Source organism: Ranitomeya variabilis, chromosome 2 (assembly GCF_051348905.1).
Source record: "Ranitomeya variabilis isolate aRanVar5 chromosome 2, aRanVar5.hap1, whole genome shotgun sequence".
In the NCBI taxonomy this organism is placed as follows: Eukaryota; Metazoa; Chordata; class Amphibia; order Anura; family Dendrobatidae; genus Ranitomeya; species Ranitomeya variabilis.
This window is the reverse complement of record NC_135233.1, coordinates 99319996-99336169: the sequence shown is the minus strand read 5'-3', so window position 1 is coordinate 99336169 and position 16174 is coordinate 99319996.

Below are 16174 nucleotides of genomic sequence, written 5' to 3'. Positions count from 1 at the left end.
GTGTTTTTGTGTTGAGGTAGAATTTAGAACACAAATCACGGAAAAAATAAATAGGCTTTCTATGGCCCACTCAGTGAGAGATGGCACACACAGGGATGGCACTGTAGCAGAAATGCCAATCTTAATCTCCCACAAAAAAAACAAAAAAAAAACAGGGACTGTCCTACAATTACTATCTCCCTGCAGTAATCTAAGCCAGGTATGGCAGGCAGCAATAGGAGTGGACTGATGCACAAATTAAATAAAAAGTGTGGACAAACAAAAAAGATAGCTGTGCAGAAAGGAAGGAACAAGAGGATATGTGCTTTGAAAAAAGCAGTTGGTTTCCACAGTGGCGTACACACAGCAATACAGCTATCACGGAGCCTTCTAGGGCAGCCCAATGAGCTACAACGCTGAGGAAAAAAAAAAAAAATAGCTTCCACAGTCCCTGCACACCGAAGGTGGTGTTGGACAGTGGAAATCGCTGCAGCACAAGCGGTTTGGTGGTTAGTGGACCCTGCCTAACGCTCTCCCTGCTTCTGACGAAGCGGCAGCAACCTGTCCCTAAGCTCAGATCAGCAGCAGTAAGATGGCGGTCGGCGGGAACGCCCCTTTATAGCCCCTGTGACGCCGCAGACAGCAAGCCAATCACTGCAATGCCCTTCTCTAAGATGGTGGGGACCAGGATCTATGTCATCACGCTGCCCACACTCTGCGTTCACCTTCATTGGCTGAGAAATGGCGCTTTTCGCGTCATTGAAACGCGACTTTGGCACGAAAGTCGCGTACCGCATGGCCGACAAGCACAGGGGTCGGATCGGGTTTCATGAGACGCCGACTTAGCCAAAAGTCGGCGACTTTTGAAAATGATCGACCCGTTTCGCTCAACCCTACTCAACACTAGTCATAACTTCTTCATGTTCAAAATAAAGCAAAGAAAAAGGGGATAATTTTTGGAAGATTTCATAAAATGCCTTCGTAAATGCCTAATCATTTAGCAAACCAATTGAGGACCCAAAAGGGATACATTTGTTTTCCACATCTACATATTTACATTCAAAACATACACCTATTTTGTCTCCCTAATTAAGGGGATAATTTTATGATTACTTAAGAAAAAGCTATCAATTCTTCATTAAGCAATGTGTAGTGCTTTTTCTTCTTCACAAACAGGCATAACACTCTTCTACATATTTTAAAAAGTTGTCAAGTTCAGTTATAAAATGAGCCATTTTGCAATGAGTTTCACCTCCTGAAATCAATTCTGACAATGAAAATTTTTAGTTGGCTCATTTCTATGATATCATCATAGTTTTCCATTTAGTGTTAGATATAATTAATGTTTAAAAGTTTCAGTACTTTAAAATACTTAGCCACTTAATACTTAGTCACAATTCATACAACTAAAATATGCCTAAACACTTTTCTGAATTATAAACAGTAACATAAATTGCACTATAAAATTTGCTCTTCATTCAGTGATAAATTTGCTTGTCTTGTGCATTTCTGCATCTGATCATCTCTTACAGCAATCTTGCATTGATGGATTCCATTTTCCCTGATATCTTTTCTCCATAGTTGCAATATCTTGATGAAATCTCTTACTGTGCTCGTCGCTCATTGCTCCGCAGTTTGGTGGAAAAAAGTCTAGATGCGAATGTAAGAAATTAATTTTTACAGACATGTTACAGCCAAGATTCTTTTGTGTTTTCAGATTTTCCACCAGCCCTTCATAGTTATCTGCTCTTGAGTTTCCCCCAAAATTAGTTACCACTAATGTGAATGCTATACATGCAGGCTTTTCCTTGCATTACAACAAATATACTATATATATATATATATATATATATATATATATATATATATATATATATATATAGGGTTGAGCGACTTTCATTTTTGTAAGATCGAGTCGGGTTTTGTGAAACCCGACTTTGTCCAGAGTCGAGTCGAGTGCAGTCGGCCGATTATCGCTAAAAGTCGGGGATCGACCGAAACACGAAACCCAATGCAAGTCAATGGGGAAGCATAGTCGGCAGTGAGTGGAGGCCAGGAAAACACCTACAGTGCCCATTTTAATGCCAAAAACATCCATTCTTGTTTCTGAAGCTTGTCAATCTTAATTAACTTTCTAATAATAGTTGGGCATTGGAACTTGGGGGTCATTTGGCAAAAGTTGTGGGGGGTAGGGCTGGTTCAAGGTTTTAGTGGGCCCAGGAAACGTGGACTACATCACGGCGGTGGAGCAGGGAGAGGTAAGTATTTCAACGTTGCAAGTGCGGGGATCCTGAGCAAGCAGGGGGGCCCACTCGTTCGCATTGGCACTGGCACAGGGCCCCTCAAAGTACAGCGGTGTGTTTGCACGGTGGGGGCGCCTCCCACCAGCAGCGACACTTCTGCGTACTCTGAGGGGCCCTGTGCCAGTGACGTCGCCAGCGAGTATGCCCCCCCACCTGATGAAGGAACCTGCACTTTCATCTGCACCTTCCTCTTTGTCCCTGTGTAAGGTGGTATAACATGCGGGAAGGGGAACCTTACTTTCAGCAGGGTCAGATTCTGGCTGTGTAGAGTGCAAGGGGAATGTAGTGGTCTAGGTCAATGTACCAGCAGACTCATCTAGCAGTGGCTGGGCAATGGGCAGGATGAGGAGGAAACAGATATAGGGCCAAAGAATAAAGTAGGCTAAATGCAGTTCAAAATTGGTAACAGGACTAAACAGGCGGCATTGCTTTGTTCAGTGGAGTAGTAAACCCAGGAGCAGCAGACACTGCTTTAAGGGCCCAACCACACTAGTATGCCAAATGCAGTTTAATATCTGCTACTGTAGGCCAAAAGCCAGAAGGTTGAAGCTCAGCTTTATTCAGTTGAGGACAAACACCAGGGAGGGGCAGACACCGTTAGTAGGCCCTAACCACCAATTTTTTAAAAAACAGCATTTAATGAGAGCGAGAAGGTTGAAGCTCAGCTTTATTCAGTTGAAGAAAAACACCAGGGAGGGGCAGACACCGTTAGTAGGCCGTAACCACCAATTTTTTAAAAAACAGCACTTAATGAGAGCCAGAAGGTTGAAGCTCAGCTTTGTTCAGTTGAGGGAAAACACCAGGGAGGGGCAGACATCGTTAGTAGGCAGTAACCAAAGTTGAAGGCCAAATGCAGTTTAATATCTGATACTATAGGCCGAAAGCCAGAAGGTTGAAGCTCAGCTTTATTCAGTTGAGGAAAAACACCAGGGAGGGGCAGACACCGTTAGTAGGCCCTAACCACCAATTTTTTAAAAAACAGCACTTATGAGAGCCAAAAGGTTGAAGCTCAGCTTTATTCAGTTGAGGGAAAACACCAGGGAGGGGCAGACACCGTTAGTAGGCCGTAACCAAAGTTGAAGGCCAAATGCAGTTTAATATCTGATACTATAGGCCGAGAGCCAGAAGGTTGAAGCTCAGCTTTATTCAGTTGAGGGAAAACACCAGGGAGGGGCAGACACCGTTAATAGGCCCTAACCACCGATTTTTTAAAAACAGCACTTAATGAGAGCCAGAAGGTTGAAGCTCAGCTTTATTCAGTTGAGGGAAAACACCAGGGAGGGGCAGACACCGTTAGTAGGCCGTAACCAAAGTTGAAGGCCAAATGCAGTTTAATATCTGATACTATAGGCCGAAAGCCAGAAGGTTGAAGCTCAGCTTTATTCAGTTGAGGAAAAACACCAGGGAGGGGCAGACACCGTTAGTAGGCCGTAACCACCATTTTTTAAAAAACAGCACTTAATGAGAGCCAGAAGGTTGAAGCTCAGCTTTATTCAGTTGAGAGAAAACACCAGGGAGGGGCAGACACCGTTAGTAGGCCCCAACCACCATTTTTTGGTTAAGAAAGCACTTAATGAGAGCCTGAAGGTTGAAGCTCAGATTTAGACAGTGGAGGACAATTTGAATTAGGGACTGCAGACAGACTTAGTAGGCTGTCCCCTGTGGACCATGCATCCACCACATTAACCCATTGCGCCGTAATGGACACGTAACCTTCCGTGGCCATGCCTACATGTCCATGCGTCTGTTGTCAGGTGCACCTTTGTACTCACAGATTGCCAGAGTGCATGGACAATGCGGTCTTTTACATGCTGGTGGAGGGTTGGGATGGCTTTTCTAGAAAAGAAGTGCCGACTGGGTAGCTCGTAGCGTGGTACAGCGTAGTCCATCATGGCTTTATTAATATTAAATAAAATATATAAATAGGCTCTATGAACTTTTAAATAGGTTCCAGGGGTACACGGGCAGTATTGGTGTGGTCAGTGGAGGAGTATTGCAAGGAGTGACCGCAGACAGGCTAACGAAGGCCTAACATAACAAAAAATAGGCTCATGGCATTTTTAAATAGGTTACATGGATACACAGGCAGCATTGTGGTCAGCGGAGGAGTATTGCAAGGAGTGACCGCAGACAGGCTAACGAAGGCCTAAAACAACAAAAAATAGGCTCATGGCATTTTTAAATAGGTTACATGGATACACAGGCAGCATTGTGGTCAGCGGAGGAGTATTGCAAGGTGTGACCGGCCGCAGACAGGCTAACGAAGGCCTAAAAACAAAAAATAGGCTCATGGCATTTTTAAATAGGTTACATGGATACACAGGCAGCATTGTGGTCAGCGGAGGAGTATTGCAAGGAGTGACCGGCCGTAGACAGGCTAACGAAGGCCTAAAATAACAAAAAATAGGCTCATGGCATTTTTTAAATAGTTTACATGGATACACAGGCAGCATTGTGGTCAGCAGAGGAGTATTGCAAGGAGTGACCGCAGACAGGCTAACGAAGGCCTAAAATAACAAAAAATAGGCTCATGGCATTTTTAAATAGGTTACATGGATACACAGGCAGCATTGTGGTCAGCGGAGGAGTATTGCAAGGAGTGACCGGCCGCAGACAGGCTAACGAAGGCCTAAAATAACAAAAAATAGGCTCATGGCATTTTTAAATAGGTTACATGGATACACAGGCAGCATTGTGGTCAGCGGAGGAGTATTGCAAGGAGTGACCGCAGACAGGCTAAAGAAGGCCTAAAATAACAAAAAATAGGCTCATGGCATTTTTAAACAGGTTACATGGATACACAGGCAGCATTGTGGTCAGCGGAGGAGGATTGCAAGGAGTGACCGCAGACAGGCTAACGAAGGCCTAAAATAACAAAAAATAGGCTCATGGCATTTTTAAATAGGTTACATGGATACACAGGCAGCATTGTGGTCAGCGGAGGAGTATTGCAAGGAGTGACTGGCCGCAGACAGGCTAACGAAAGGCCTAAAATAACAAAAAATAGGCTCATGGCATTTTTAAATAGGTTACATGGATACACAGGCAGCATTGTGGTCAGCGGAGGAGTATTGCAAGGAGTGACCAGCCGCAGACAGGCTAACGAAGGCCTAAAATAACAAAAAATAGGCTCATGGCATTTTTAAATAGGTTACATGGATACACAGGCAGCATTGTGGTCAGCGGAGGAGGATTGCAAGGAGTGACCGCAGACAGGCTAACGAAGGCCTAAAATAACAAAAAATAGGCTCATGGCATTTTTAAATAGGTTACATGGATACACAGGCAGCATTGTGGTCAGCGGAGGAGTATTGCAAGGAGTGACCGGCCGCAGACAGGCTAACGAAGGCCTAAAATAACAAAAAAAATAGGCTCATGGCATTTTTAAATAGGTTACATGGATACACAGGCAGCATTGTGGTCAGCGGAGGACTATTGCAAGGAGTGACCGCAGACAGGCTAACGAAGGCCTAAAATAACAAAAAATAGGCTCATGGCATTTTTAAATAGGTTACATGGATACACAGGCAGCATTGTGGTCAGCGGAGGAGTATTGCAAGGAGTGACCGGCCGCAGACAGGCTAACGAAGGCCTAAAATAACAAAAAATAGGCTCATGGCATTTTTAAATAGGTTACATGGATACACAGGCAGCATTGTGGTCAGCGGAGGAGTATTGCAAGGAGTGACCGCAGACAGGCTAACGAAGGCCTAAAATAACAAAAAATAGGCTCATGGCATTTTTAAATAGGTTACATGGATACACAGGCAGCATTGTGGTCAGCGGAGGAGTATTGCAAGGAGTGACCACAGACAGGCTAACGAAGGCCTAAAATAACAAAAAATAGGCTCATGGCATTTTTAAATAGGTTACATGGATACACAGGCAGCATTGTGGTCAGCGGAGGAGTATTGCAAGGAGTGACCGGCCGCAGACAGGCTAACGAAGGCCTAAAATAACAAAAAATAGGCTCATGGCATTTTTAAATAGGTTACATGGATACACAGGCAGCATTGTGGTCAGCGGAGGAGTATTGCAAGGAGTGACCGCAGACAGGCTAACGAAGGCCTAAAATAACAAAAAATAGGCTCATGGCATTTTTAAATAGGTTACATGGATACACAGGCAGCATTGTGGTCAGCGGAGGAGTATTGCAAGGAGTGACCACAGACAGGCTAACGAAGGCCTAAAATAACAAAAAATAGGCTCATGGCATTTTTAAATAGGTTACATGGATACACAGGCAGCATTGTGGTCAGCGGAGGAGTATTGCAAGGAGTGACCGGCCGCAGACAGGCTAACGAAGGCCTAAAATAACAAAAAAATAGGCTCATGGCATTTTTAAATAGGTTACATGGATACACAGGCAGCATTGTGGTCAGCGGAGGAGTATTGCAAGGAGTGACCGCAGACAGGCTAACGAAGGCCTAAAATAACAAAAAATAGGCTCATGGCATTTTTAAATAGGTTACATGGATACACAGGCAGCATTGTGGTCAGCGGAGGAGTATTGCAAGGAGTGACCGGCCGCAGACAGGCTAACGAAGGCCTAAAATAACAAAAAATAGGCTCATGGCATTTTTAAATAGGTTACATGGATACACAGGCAGCATTGTGGTCAGCGGAGGAGTATTGCAAGGAGTGACCGCAGACAGGCTAACGAAGGCCTAAAATAACAAAAAATAGGCTCATGGCATTTTTAAATAGGTTACATGGATACACAGGCAGCATTGAGGTCAGCGGAGGAGTATTGCAAGGAGTGACCGCAGACAGGCTAACGAAGGCCTAAAATAACAAAAAATAGGCTCATGACATTTTTAAATAGGTTACATGGATACACAGGCAGCATTGTGGTCAGCGGAGGAGGATTGCAAGGAGTGACCGCAGACAGGCTAACGAAGGCCTAAAATAACAAAAAATAGGCTCATGGCATTTTTAAATAGGTTACATGGATACACAGGCAGCATTGTGGTCAGCGGAGGAGTATTGCAAGGAGTGACCGGCCGCAGACAGGCTAACGAAAGGCCTAAAATAACAAAAAATAGGCTCATGGCATTTTTAAATAGGTTACATGGATACACAGGCAGCATTGTGGTCAGCGGAGGAGTATTGCAAGGAGTGACCAGCCGCAGACAGGCTAACGAAGGCCTAAAATAACAAAAAATAGGCTCATGGCATTTTTAAATAGGTTACATGGATACACAGGCAGCATTGTGGTCAGCGGAGGAGTATTGCAAGGAGTGACCACAGACAGGCTAACGAAGGCCTAAAATAACAAAAAATAGGCTCATGGCATTTTTAAATAGGTTACATGGATACACAGGCAGCATTGTGGTCAGCGGAGGAGTATTGCAAGGAGTGACCGGCCGCAGACAGGCTAACGAAGGCCTAAAATAACAAAAAAATAGGCTCATGGCATTTTTAAATAGGTTACATGGATACACAGGCAGCATTGTGGTCAGCGGAGGAGTATTGCAAGGAGTGACCGCAGACAGGCTAACGAAGGCCTAAAATAACAAAAAATAGGCTCATGGCATTTTTAAATAGGTTACATGGATACACAGGCAGCATTGTGGTCAGCGGAGGAGGATTGCAAGGAGTGTCTGACACAGTTAGTACTCACAAAAAATAATTAGATGTTAATGTCTCGCAAAACAACAACAACAAAAAAAAAAAGGTGGCATACTTAGGTACAGGGGTGGGCTCATCTGCTGAGTTTCTGACAAAGTAATTTGGCAGTATCTTGGTATTTACTGGTGTCAATATAGGACACTGACCCAGACTACTTTAACTAGCATCATAGATGTCAACAAATTGGTATTGTCAGTGCCAGGCATTGAATGATGTCAGCGCATAGACTAAACATTGGTGGAGCTGTGCGAGATAATTTTGCACGTGGTAGAGCACATGTTTGAGCTGGGGGGGTGGGGGAACTCTCTTGTGGCCGGCGGTACCGTCCCAGGGCCCCTCATGTTACAACGGTGAGTCTGACGTTGGGTGCGCACCACCACCGCCAGAGACACTACATTGTACTATGAGGGACCCAGTGGCAGTGCCGTCGACCAAAAGCGGGCACACCCACCTCTTCAGACAAACAGCACTGTAACGGGTGCTTGCGACAAGTGGCGAGACCACGGCCCCGTGGAGGGAGTTTTCCCATTGGGGGAGGTGTAAACATGTCGTATGCTGGACAAACAGCTGCTGCAAATTAAGAGATTGGAACACTCAGTAAGACCAGTCCACAAGCAAGACCTTTTTATAGGAAAGCTAGGTGTCAGCCGGGAAAGGTGGGGCAAAATAATTTGAAATCCAGGAGTGGTTCATTTTAATGAAGGTGAGATCATCCACATTTTGGGTAGCCAGACGAGTCCTTTTTTCGGTTAATATTGAACCAGCAGCACTGAATACTCTTTCTGATAGCACACTAGCTGCTGGGCAAGCAAGCTCCTGCAATGCATATTCTGCCAATTCAGGCCAGGTGTCTAATTTGGATGCCCAGTAATCAAATGGGAATGACGCTTGAGGGAGAACATCGATAAGGGATGAAAAATAGTTAGTAACCATACTGGACAAATGTTGTCTCCTGTCACTTTGAATAGATGCTGCAGTACCTGTCCTGTCTGCGGTCATTGCGAAATCACTCCACAACCTGGTCAGAAAACCCCTCTGTCCAACACCACTTCTGATCTGTGCACCTCTAACACCTCTGCCCTGTAGCCCCCTGCAGCTTGTGTGACAACCATCACCGGCGCTGTGTGCTGGGAATGCCTGAATCAAATGGTCTACAAGAGTAGCTTGTTTGGTTGCTAATATTTGTTCGAGGTTCTCATGTGGCATAATATTTTGCAATTTGCCTTTATAGCAAGGGTCAAGGATGCAGGCCAACCAGTAATCGTCATCGCTCATCATTTTAATAATGCGTGTGTCCTTTTTGAGGATACGTAAGGCATAATCTGCCATGTGGGCCAAAGTTCCAGTTGTCAAATCTGCGATTGTGCTGGTTTGAGGGGCAGTTACAGCCAAATCTACGTCACTTGTCTCCCTTAAAAAAACAGAACCCGGCCTTGCAACGCCACTAATTTCTGTTGGCCCCGGAGAAGCTTCCTCATTAAAAAAGTACTCATCCCCATCATCCTCCTTGTCCTCCTCCTCCTCTTCGCCCGCTACCACGTCCTCTACACGGCCCTGACCAGACAATGGCTGACTGTCATCAAGGCTTTCCTCTTCCTCGGCTGCAGACGCCTGCTCCTTAATGTGCGTCAAACTTTGCATCAGCAGACGCATTAGGGGGATGCTCATGCTTATTATGGCGTTGTCTGCACTAACCAGCTGTGTGCATTCCTCAAAACACTGAAGGACTTGACACAGGTCTTGTAGCTTCGACCACTGCACACCTGACAACTCCATGTCTGCCATCCAACTGCCTGCCCGTGTATCCTCCCACAAATACATAACAGCACACCTCTGTTCGCACACTCTCTGAAGCATGTGCAGTGTGTGTTCCACCTTGTTGCAACGTCGATGATTAGGCGATGCTGAGGAAGGTTCAAAGAATGCTGATAGTTCTGCATACGGCTGGAGTGTACGGGCGAACGGCGGATATGCGAGCAAAGTCTGCGCACTTTGAGGAGCAGGTCGGGTAACCCCGGATAACTTTTCAGGAAGCACTGCACCACCAGGTTTAAGGTGTGAGCCAGGCAAGGAATGTGTTTCAGTTGGGAAAGGGCTATGGCAGCCATGAAATTCCTTCCGTTATCACTCACTACCTTGCCTGCCTCAAGATGTACAGTGCCCAGCCATGACTGAGTTTCTTGGTGCAAGAACTCGGACAGAACTTCCGCGGTGTGTCTGTTGTCACCCAAACACTTCATTGCCAATATAGCCTGCTGACGCTTGCCACTAGCTGTCCCATAATGGCACACCTGGTGTGCAACAGTGGCAGCTGTGGATGGAGTGGATGTGCGACTGCGGTCTGTGGACCAGCTCTCGCTTCTGCAGGAGGAGGAGGAAGAGGAGGAGGGGGGGCGAACGCCTACAGCCAACTCTTTCCTTGACCGTGGGCTAGGCAGAACTGTCCCAATATTGCTGTCCCCTGTGGACCCTGCATCCACCACATTCACCCAGTGTGCCGTGATGGACACGTAACGTCCCTGGCCATGCCTACGGGTCCATACATCTGTTGTCAGGTGCACCTTTGCAGTCACAGACTGCCTGAGTGCATGGACGATGCGGTCTTTAACATGCTGTTGGAGGGCTGGGATGGCTTTTCTAGAAAAGAAGTGCCGACTGGGTAGCTCGTAGCGTGGTACAGCGTAGTCCATCAGCGCTTTGAAAGCTTCGCTTTCAACTAACCGGTAGGGCATCATCTCTAATGAGATTAGTCTAGCAATGTGGGCGTTCAAACCCTGTGTACGCGGATGCGAGGATGAGTACTTCCTTTTCCTAACAAGAGTCTCATGTAGGGTGAGCTGGACTGGAGAGCTGGAGATGGTGGAACTAGCGGTGGTGCCGGTGGACATGGGTGAGTGACAGAGGGTTGGAGATGTTATTCTTGCCGGTGCCCTACATGCAGTGTTTCCTACTGCAAACCTGGTGATTCCCTGACTGCTTTGGCCTGGCGATGAAAGCTGCACACATACTGCAGGTGGTGCAGGAAATGGTGGGTTTACAGTGAGGGAAGGGATGTAGCGTTGCTGACTAGCTTCATTGGCCGAGGGTGCTGCAACCTTTAGGGATGTTTGGTAGTTAGTCCAGGCTTGCAAATGCATGGTGGATAAATGTCTATGCATGCAACTTGCATTTAGACTTTTAAGATTCTGACCTCTGCTTAAGGTAGTTGAACATTTTTGACAGATGACTTTGCGCTGATCATTTGGATTTTGTTTAAAAAAATGCCAGACTGCACTCTTTCTACTATCGGATACCTTTTCAGGCATTGCAGACTGAGCTTCTTTAACCGGATGGCCACGCTGTCCTCCAACAGGTTTTGGTTTTGCCACGCGTTTTTGGCCAGATACGGGCCCCGTAGGTGGAACCTGTTGTGATGTTGATGCCTGCTGCGGCTCCTCCTCCTCCGCTTCAGAACTACTGCCGCCTGCACCCTGTTCCCCCAATGGCTGCCAATCGGGGTCAACAACTGGGTCATCTATGACCTCCTCTTCTATGTCGTGTGCAACTTCGTCTGTGTCACCGTGTAAGCCGGTGGTATAGCGTTCGTGACGGGGCACCATAGTCTCCGCTGGGTTTGATTCTGCCTCAGTACACTGCGAGGGCAATGTTCTGGTCTGAGTCAAAGGAACAGCATAGTAATCTGGCTGTGGCTGTGCATCTGTGCACTCCATGTCCGATTCAACTTCTAATGGGCATGGCCTGTTAACTGTTTCACTGTCTAACCCAGGAACGGTATGTGTAAAGAGCTCCATGGAGTAACCTGTTGTGTTGACTGATGCATCCTTAACTGTTGTTTTTAGTGAAGGACACAAGGAAGCGACTTGTTCCTGACCGGGAGCATCCACTGACGATGCACTGCTCTGACATTTGGCACTTTCCGAGGAGGAGGCGAAAGAGCTAGAGGCAGAGTCAGCTTTGAAAGCCAATACTTGTTCCTCCTGCTCCAGCTTCAAAAGTGGTTTTCCTACTCCCAGAAAAGAGAGTGTTCGAGGCCTTGTGTAGGCAGACAACGTTTTTGGCTCAACAACTCGAGACTTAGGTGCTGTACTGCTTTTACCACGACCACCTGATGCTCCACCACCACTACCATCATTACCAGCTGACAATGACCGCCCACGGCCACGACCTCTTCCACTAGACTTTTGTTTGCAAAACGTAACCAAAGTAACGGTATTTGTTACTGTAAAACAACTTATAAGGTGAACTCAAACTTCTGTAGGATTTATATATACCTTTACAGGTGCCTGACACTGAAAGGAAAATCAGGCCCAATGTTACACACTTGGTTTTCTGTGCCCCAATAATTTGAGACAGATGGCACACACAGGACCGGCACTGAAGCAGAAATGCCAATCTTAATCTCCCACTATTTTTTTTTTCAGGGAGAATTGAAAAAAAAAACAAAAAAAATAAAATAAAATATTACACACTAGGTTTTCTGTGGCACACAATGAGAGACAGATGCCACACACAGCAATGGCACAGAGGCAGACTTGCCAATATTTATCTCCCACTAATTATTTTTTTGGGAAAAGGGAGAATTTACCCCCCCAAAAAAAAAATGGCCAAGTATTACACAGTGGTTTTCGGTGGCACACAATGAGAGACAGATGCCACACACAGCAATGGCACAGAGGCAGACTTGCCAATATTTATCTCCCACTAATTATTTTTTTTTGAAAAGGGAGAATTTACCCCCCCCCCAAAAAAAATGGCCAAGTATTACACAGTGGTTTTTGGTGGCACACAATGAGAGACAGATGCCACACACAGCAATGGCACAGAGGCATACTTGCCAATATTTATCTCCCACTAATTATTTTTTTTGGAAAAGGGAGAATTTGTAAAAAAAAAAAAAAAATGGCCAAGTATTACACAGTGGTTTTCGGTGGCACACAATGAGAGACAGATGCCACACACAGCAATGGCACAGAGGCAGACTTGCCAATATTTATCTCCCACTAATTATTTTTTTTGGAAAAGGGAGAATTTGTAAAAAAAAAAAAATGGCCAAGTATTACACAGTGGTTTTCGGTGGCACACAATGAGAGACAGATGCCACACACAGCAATGGCACAGAGGGAGACTTGCCAATATTTATCTCCCACTAATTATTTTTTTTTTGAAAAGGGAGAATTTGTAAAAAAAAAAAAAAAAATGGCCAAGTATTACACAGTGGTTTTCGGTGGCACACAATGAAAGACAGATGCCACACACAGCAATGGCACAGAGGCAGACTTGCCAATATTTATCTCCCACTAATTATTTTTTTTTGAAAAGGGAGAATTTGTAAAAAAAAAATAAAAAATGGCCAAGTATTACACAGTGGTTTTCAGTGGCACACAATGAGAGACAGATGCCACACACAGCAATGGCACAGAGGCAGACTTGCCAATATTTATCTCCCACTAATTATTTTTTTTGGAAAAGGGAGAATTTGTAAAAAAAAAAAAAAAATGGCCAAGTATTACACAGTGGTTTTTGGTGGCACACAATGAGAGACAGATGCCACACACAGCAATGGCACAGAGGCATACTTGCCAATATTTATCTCCCACTAATTATTTTTTTTGGAAAAGGGAGAATTTGTAAAAAAAAATGAAAAATGGCCAAGTATTACACAGTGGTTTTCAGTGGCACACAATGAGAGACAGATGCCACACACAGCAATGGCACAGAGGCAGACTTGCCAATATTTATCTCCCACTAATTATTTTTTTTGAAAAGGGAGAATTTGTAAAAAAAAAAAAATGGCCAAGTATTACACAGTGGTTTTCGGTGGCACACAATGAGAGACAGATGCCACACACAGCAATGGCACAGAGGCAGACTTGCCAATATTTATCTCCCTGCAGTAGTGTCAGAAAAGTATGGCAGGCAGCTACAAAAAGGACCGCTGCACACAAAAGTGTGGACAAACACACAAGATAGCTGTGCAGAAAGGAAGGAAAACCAGGATTTGTGCTTTTAAAAAAGCAGTTGGTTTGCACAGCGGCGTACACACAAAGCAATGCAGCTATCAGGGAGCCTTCCAGGGCAGCCCAATGAGCTACAGCGCTGAGGAAAAAAAAAATGTAGCTTCCACTGTCCCTGCAAACAAAAGGTGGTGTTGGACAGTGGAAATCGCTACAGCACAAGCGGTTTGTGGCTTTATGTACCCTGCCTATCACTATCCCTGCTTCTGAAGAAGCGGCAGCAACCTCTCCCCACGCTCAGATCAGCAGCAGTAAGATGGCGGTCGGCGGGAACGCCCCTTTATAGCCCCTGTGATGCCGCAGAAAGCAAGCCAATCACTGCAATGCCCTTCTCTAAGATGGTGGGGACTGAGATCTATGTCATCACGCTGCCCACACTCTGCGTCCACCTTCATTGGCTGAGAAATGGCGCTTTTAGCGTCATTGAAACGCGACTTTGGCGCGAAAGTCGCGTACCGCATGGCAGACCCCACACAGGGATCGGCTCGGTTTCATGAGACGCCGACTTTGCCAAAAGTCGGCGACTTATGAAAATGAACGATCCGTTTCGCTCAACCCTATATATATATATATATATATATATATATATATATATATATATTCCAATAAACTGTTGATGTTGCTGCATGTCTCAAAATCGCTCTCCTCGATGAAGTATTGGACATGATATTTATCATGGTTGCAGAACAAAGAAATCCAAACATTGCCGGCTAGGTTTTCCACTGCTGTAGCTTGGAACCTAACAGCTCATCATTACTCTTGGGCAGATCCAAATCTCTAACTAGATCATTCTGTTCACTTTGTGTTTTATAAGGTGTGGTTCAGTTGAGGTTGCTGACCGAAAGTCTGGATCGTGAGAGGAACATGCTTCATGACACTTTGCGCCTTTTCTTCCTCACTTGATTCAACTCAAAATGGGTTTGGTGCTTTTGGAACTGGCACTTCTATATGTTGTACTAAGCGTATTGTAGATAGAATGTTTGGATATTATAACGTCCACTTCTTTTTCCTTGAATTTCTTTTCCTAATAGGGGGCACCATGAAGTAAATAGCAATTGGCAGTGTAATCAGTTGGCTCTCTCCAGATCATTGGGGCTGCAAAAGGAATATACTGCCTCGTCTCATGCACACCTATTGCAGCATATATGTGGAGCCCAACTCTAGTCCTGATCTACTGTTCTGTAGCCAAAATCTAGGTTTTAGGCTTTGTTTATCATGATAGTCAAGTTTCACCTTTGTGATGCAATAGTCACTTCTCCACATATGCAGCAAAACTATAGACTTTGTTAATGCAAGAACAAGGCATATCTAACTAAGCTAAGAAATCCTAAAATTGTAAACCTTACACAGGAAGCATTTGTAAAAGTAGGTTATGCAACGATAATTAGGATTTCATCATTGGAGCTCAGTTTGCATTTTTTAATTGGTCACCCTAAGATTATAGGAGACTGAAGACTCAATAGATTAAATAGATGATGCAGTAGACTAGCTACTAACAATGCAATAATGATGATGATGAAATAATAAAAATGCAATTTTTCCATAAGCCTGTGTGAAAGGTGTCATAAGTTATTATAACCTACTCTGAATCTTGAAAATTAGAGCAAATTAGCAAATGTAAGCATCATATTCATTTTCAGCACCACAAAATTAGCTGGGTTCAACTGTTTTTGTCTTGGAAAGATTTTGGCTACAGGACTGTGTAATTGTTACACACAAACAGGTGAAAATGCCACGGCTTCTTACGATTGATCCCCTGTTTATAAACAGCAGCAATGCATGTAAAAACAGGATAATTTTTAGACTTTTTTTGCAGTTTACCTAGTGTGTTTATGCAATTTAGCTTATACAATTGAGATACTCCAGTGTGTTTTTATACTGTTGTTTCCAATGCCAGGAGACTGAAGTTTCTTTGTAACTAGGCTAATGCACCACACCCAGTTACAAAGAAATTAGCATAATGTAAAAGTTTAAATGTTCTCAAAATTTATGACAATCTGGGGGCACACAATGTGTGAAATAAATTGAAAACAACCTCAAAAAATAAAATGTAAGAAAAAATTAATCCTAAAACAAAATAAAAAGAAATCACCTATTGTCAGTCAAAACTGCAGTTTGCAGCCCTGTCAGTGACAAATAATAATGACAACCATATAAAAATAATTGTTACAGAAATGGGAACACAATTTAAAATGTATGTTAGTGTCCTTTTGTGGGTTTAAATATGTATAAAATAAGCAAGTACTC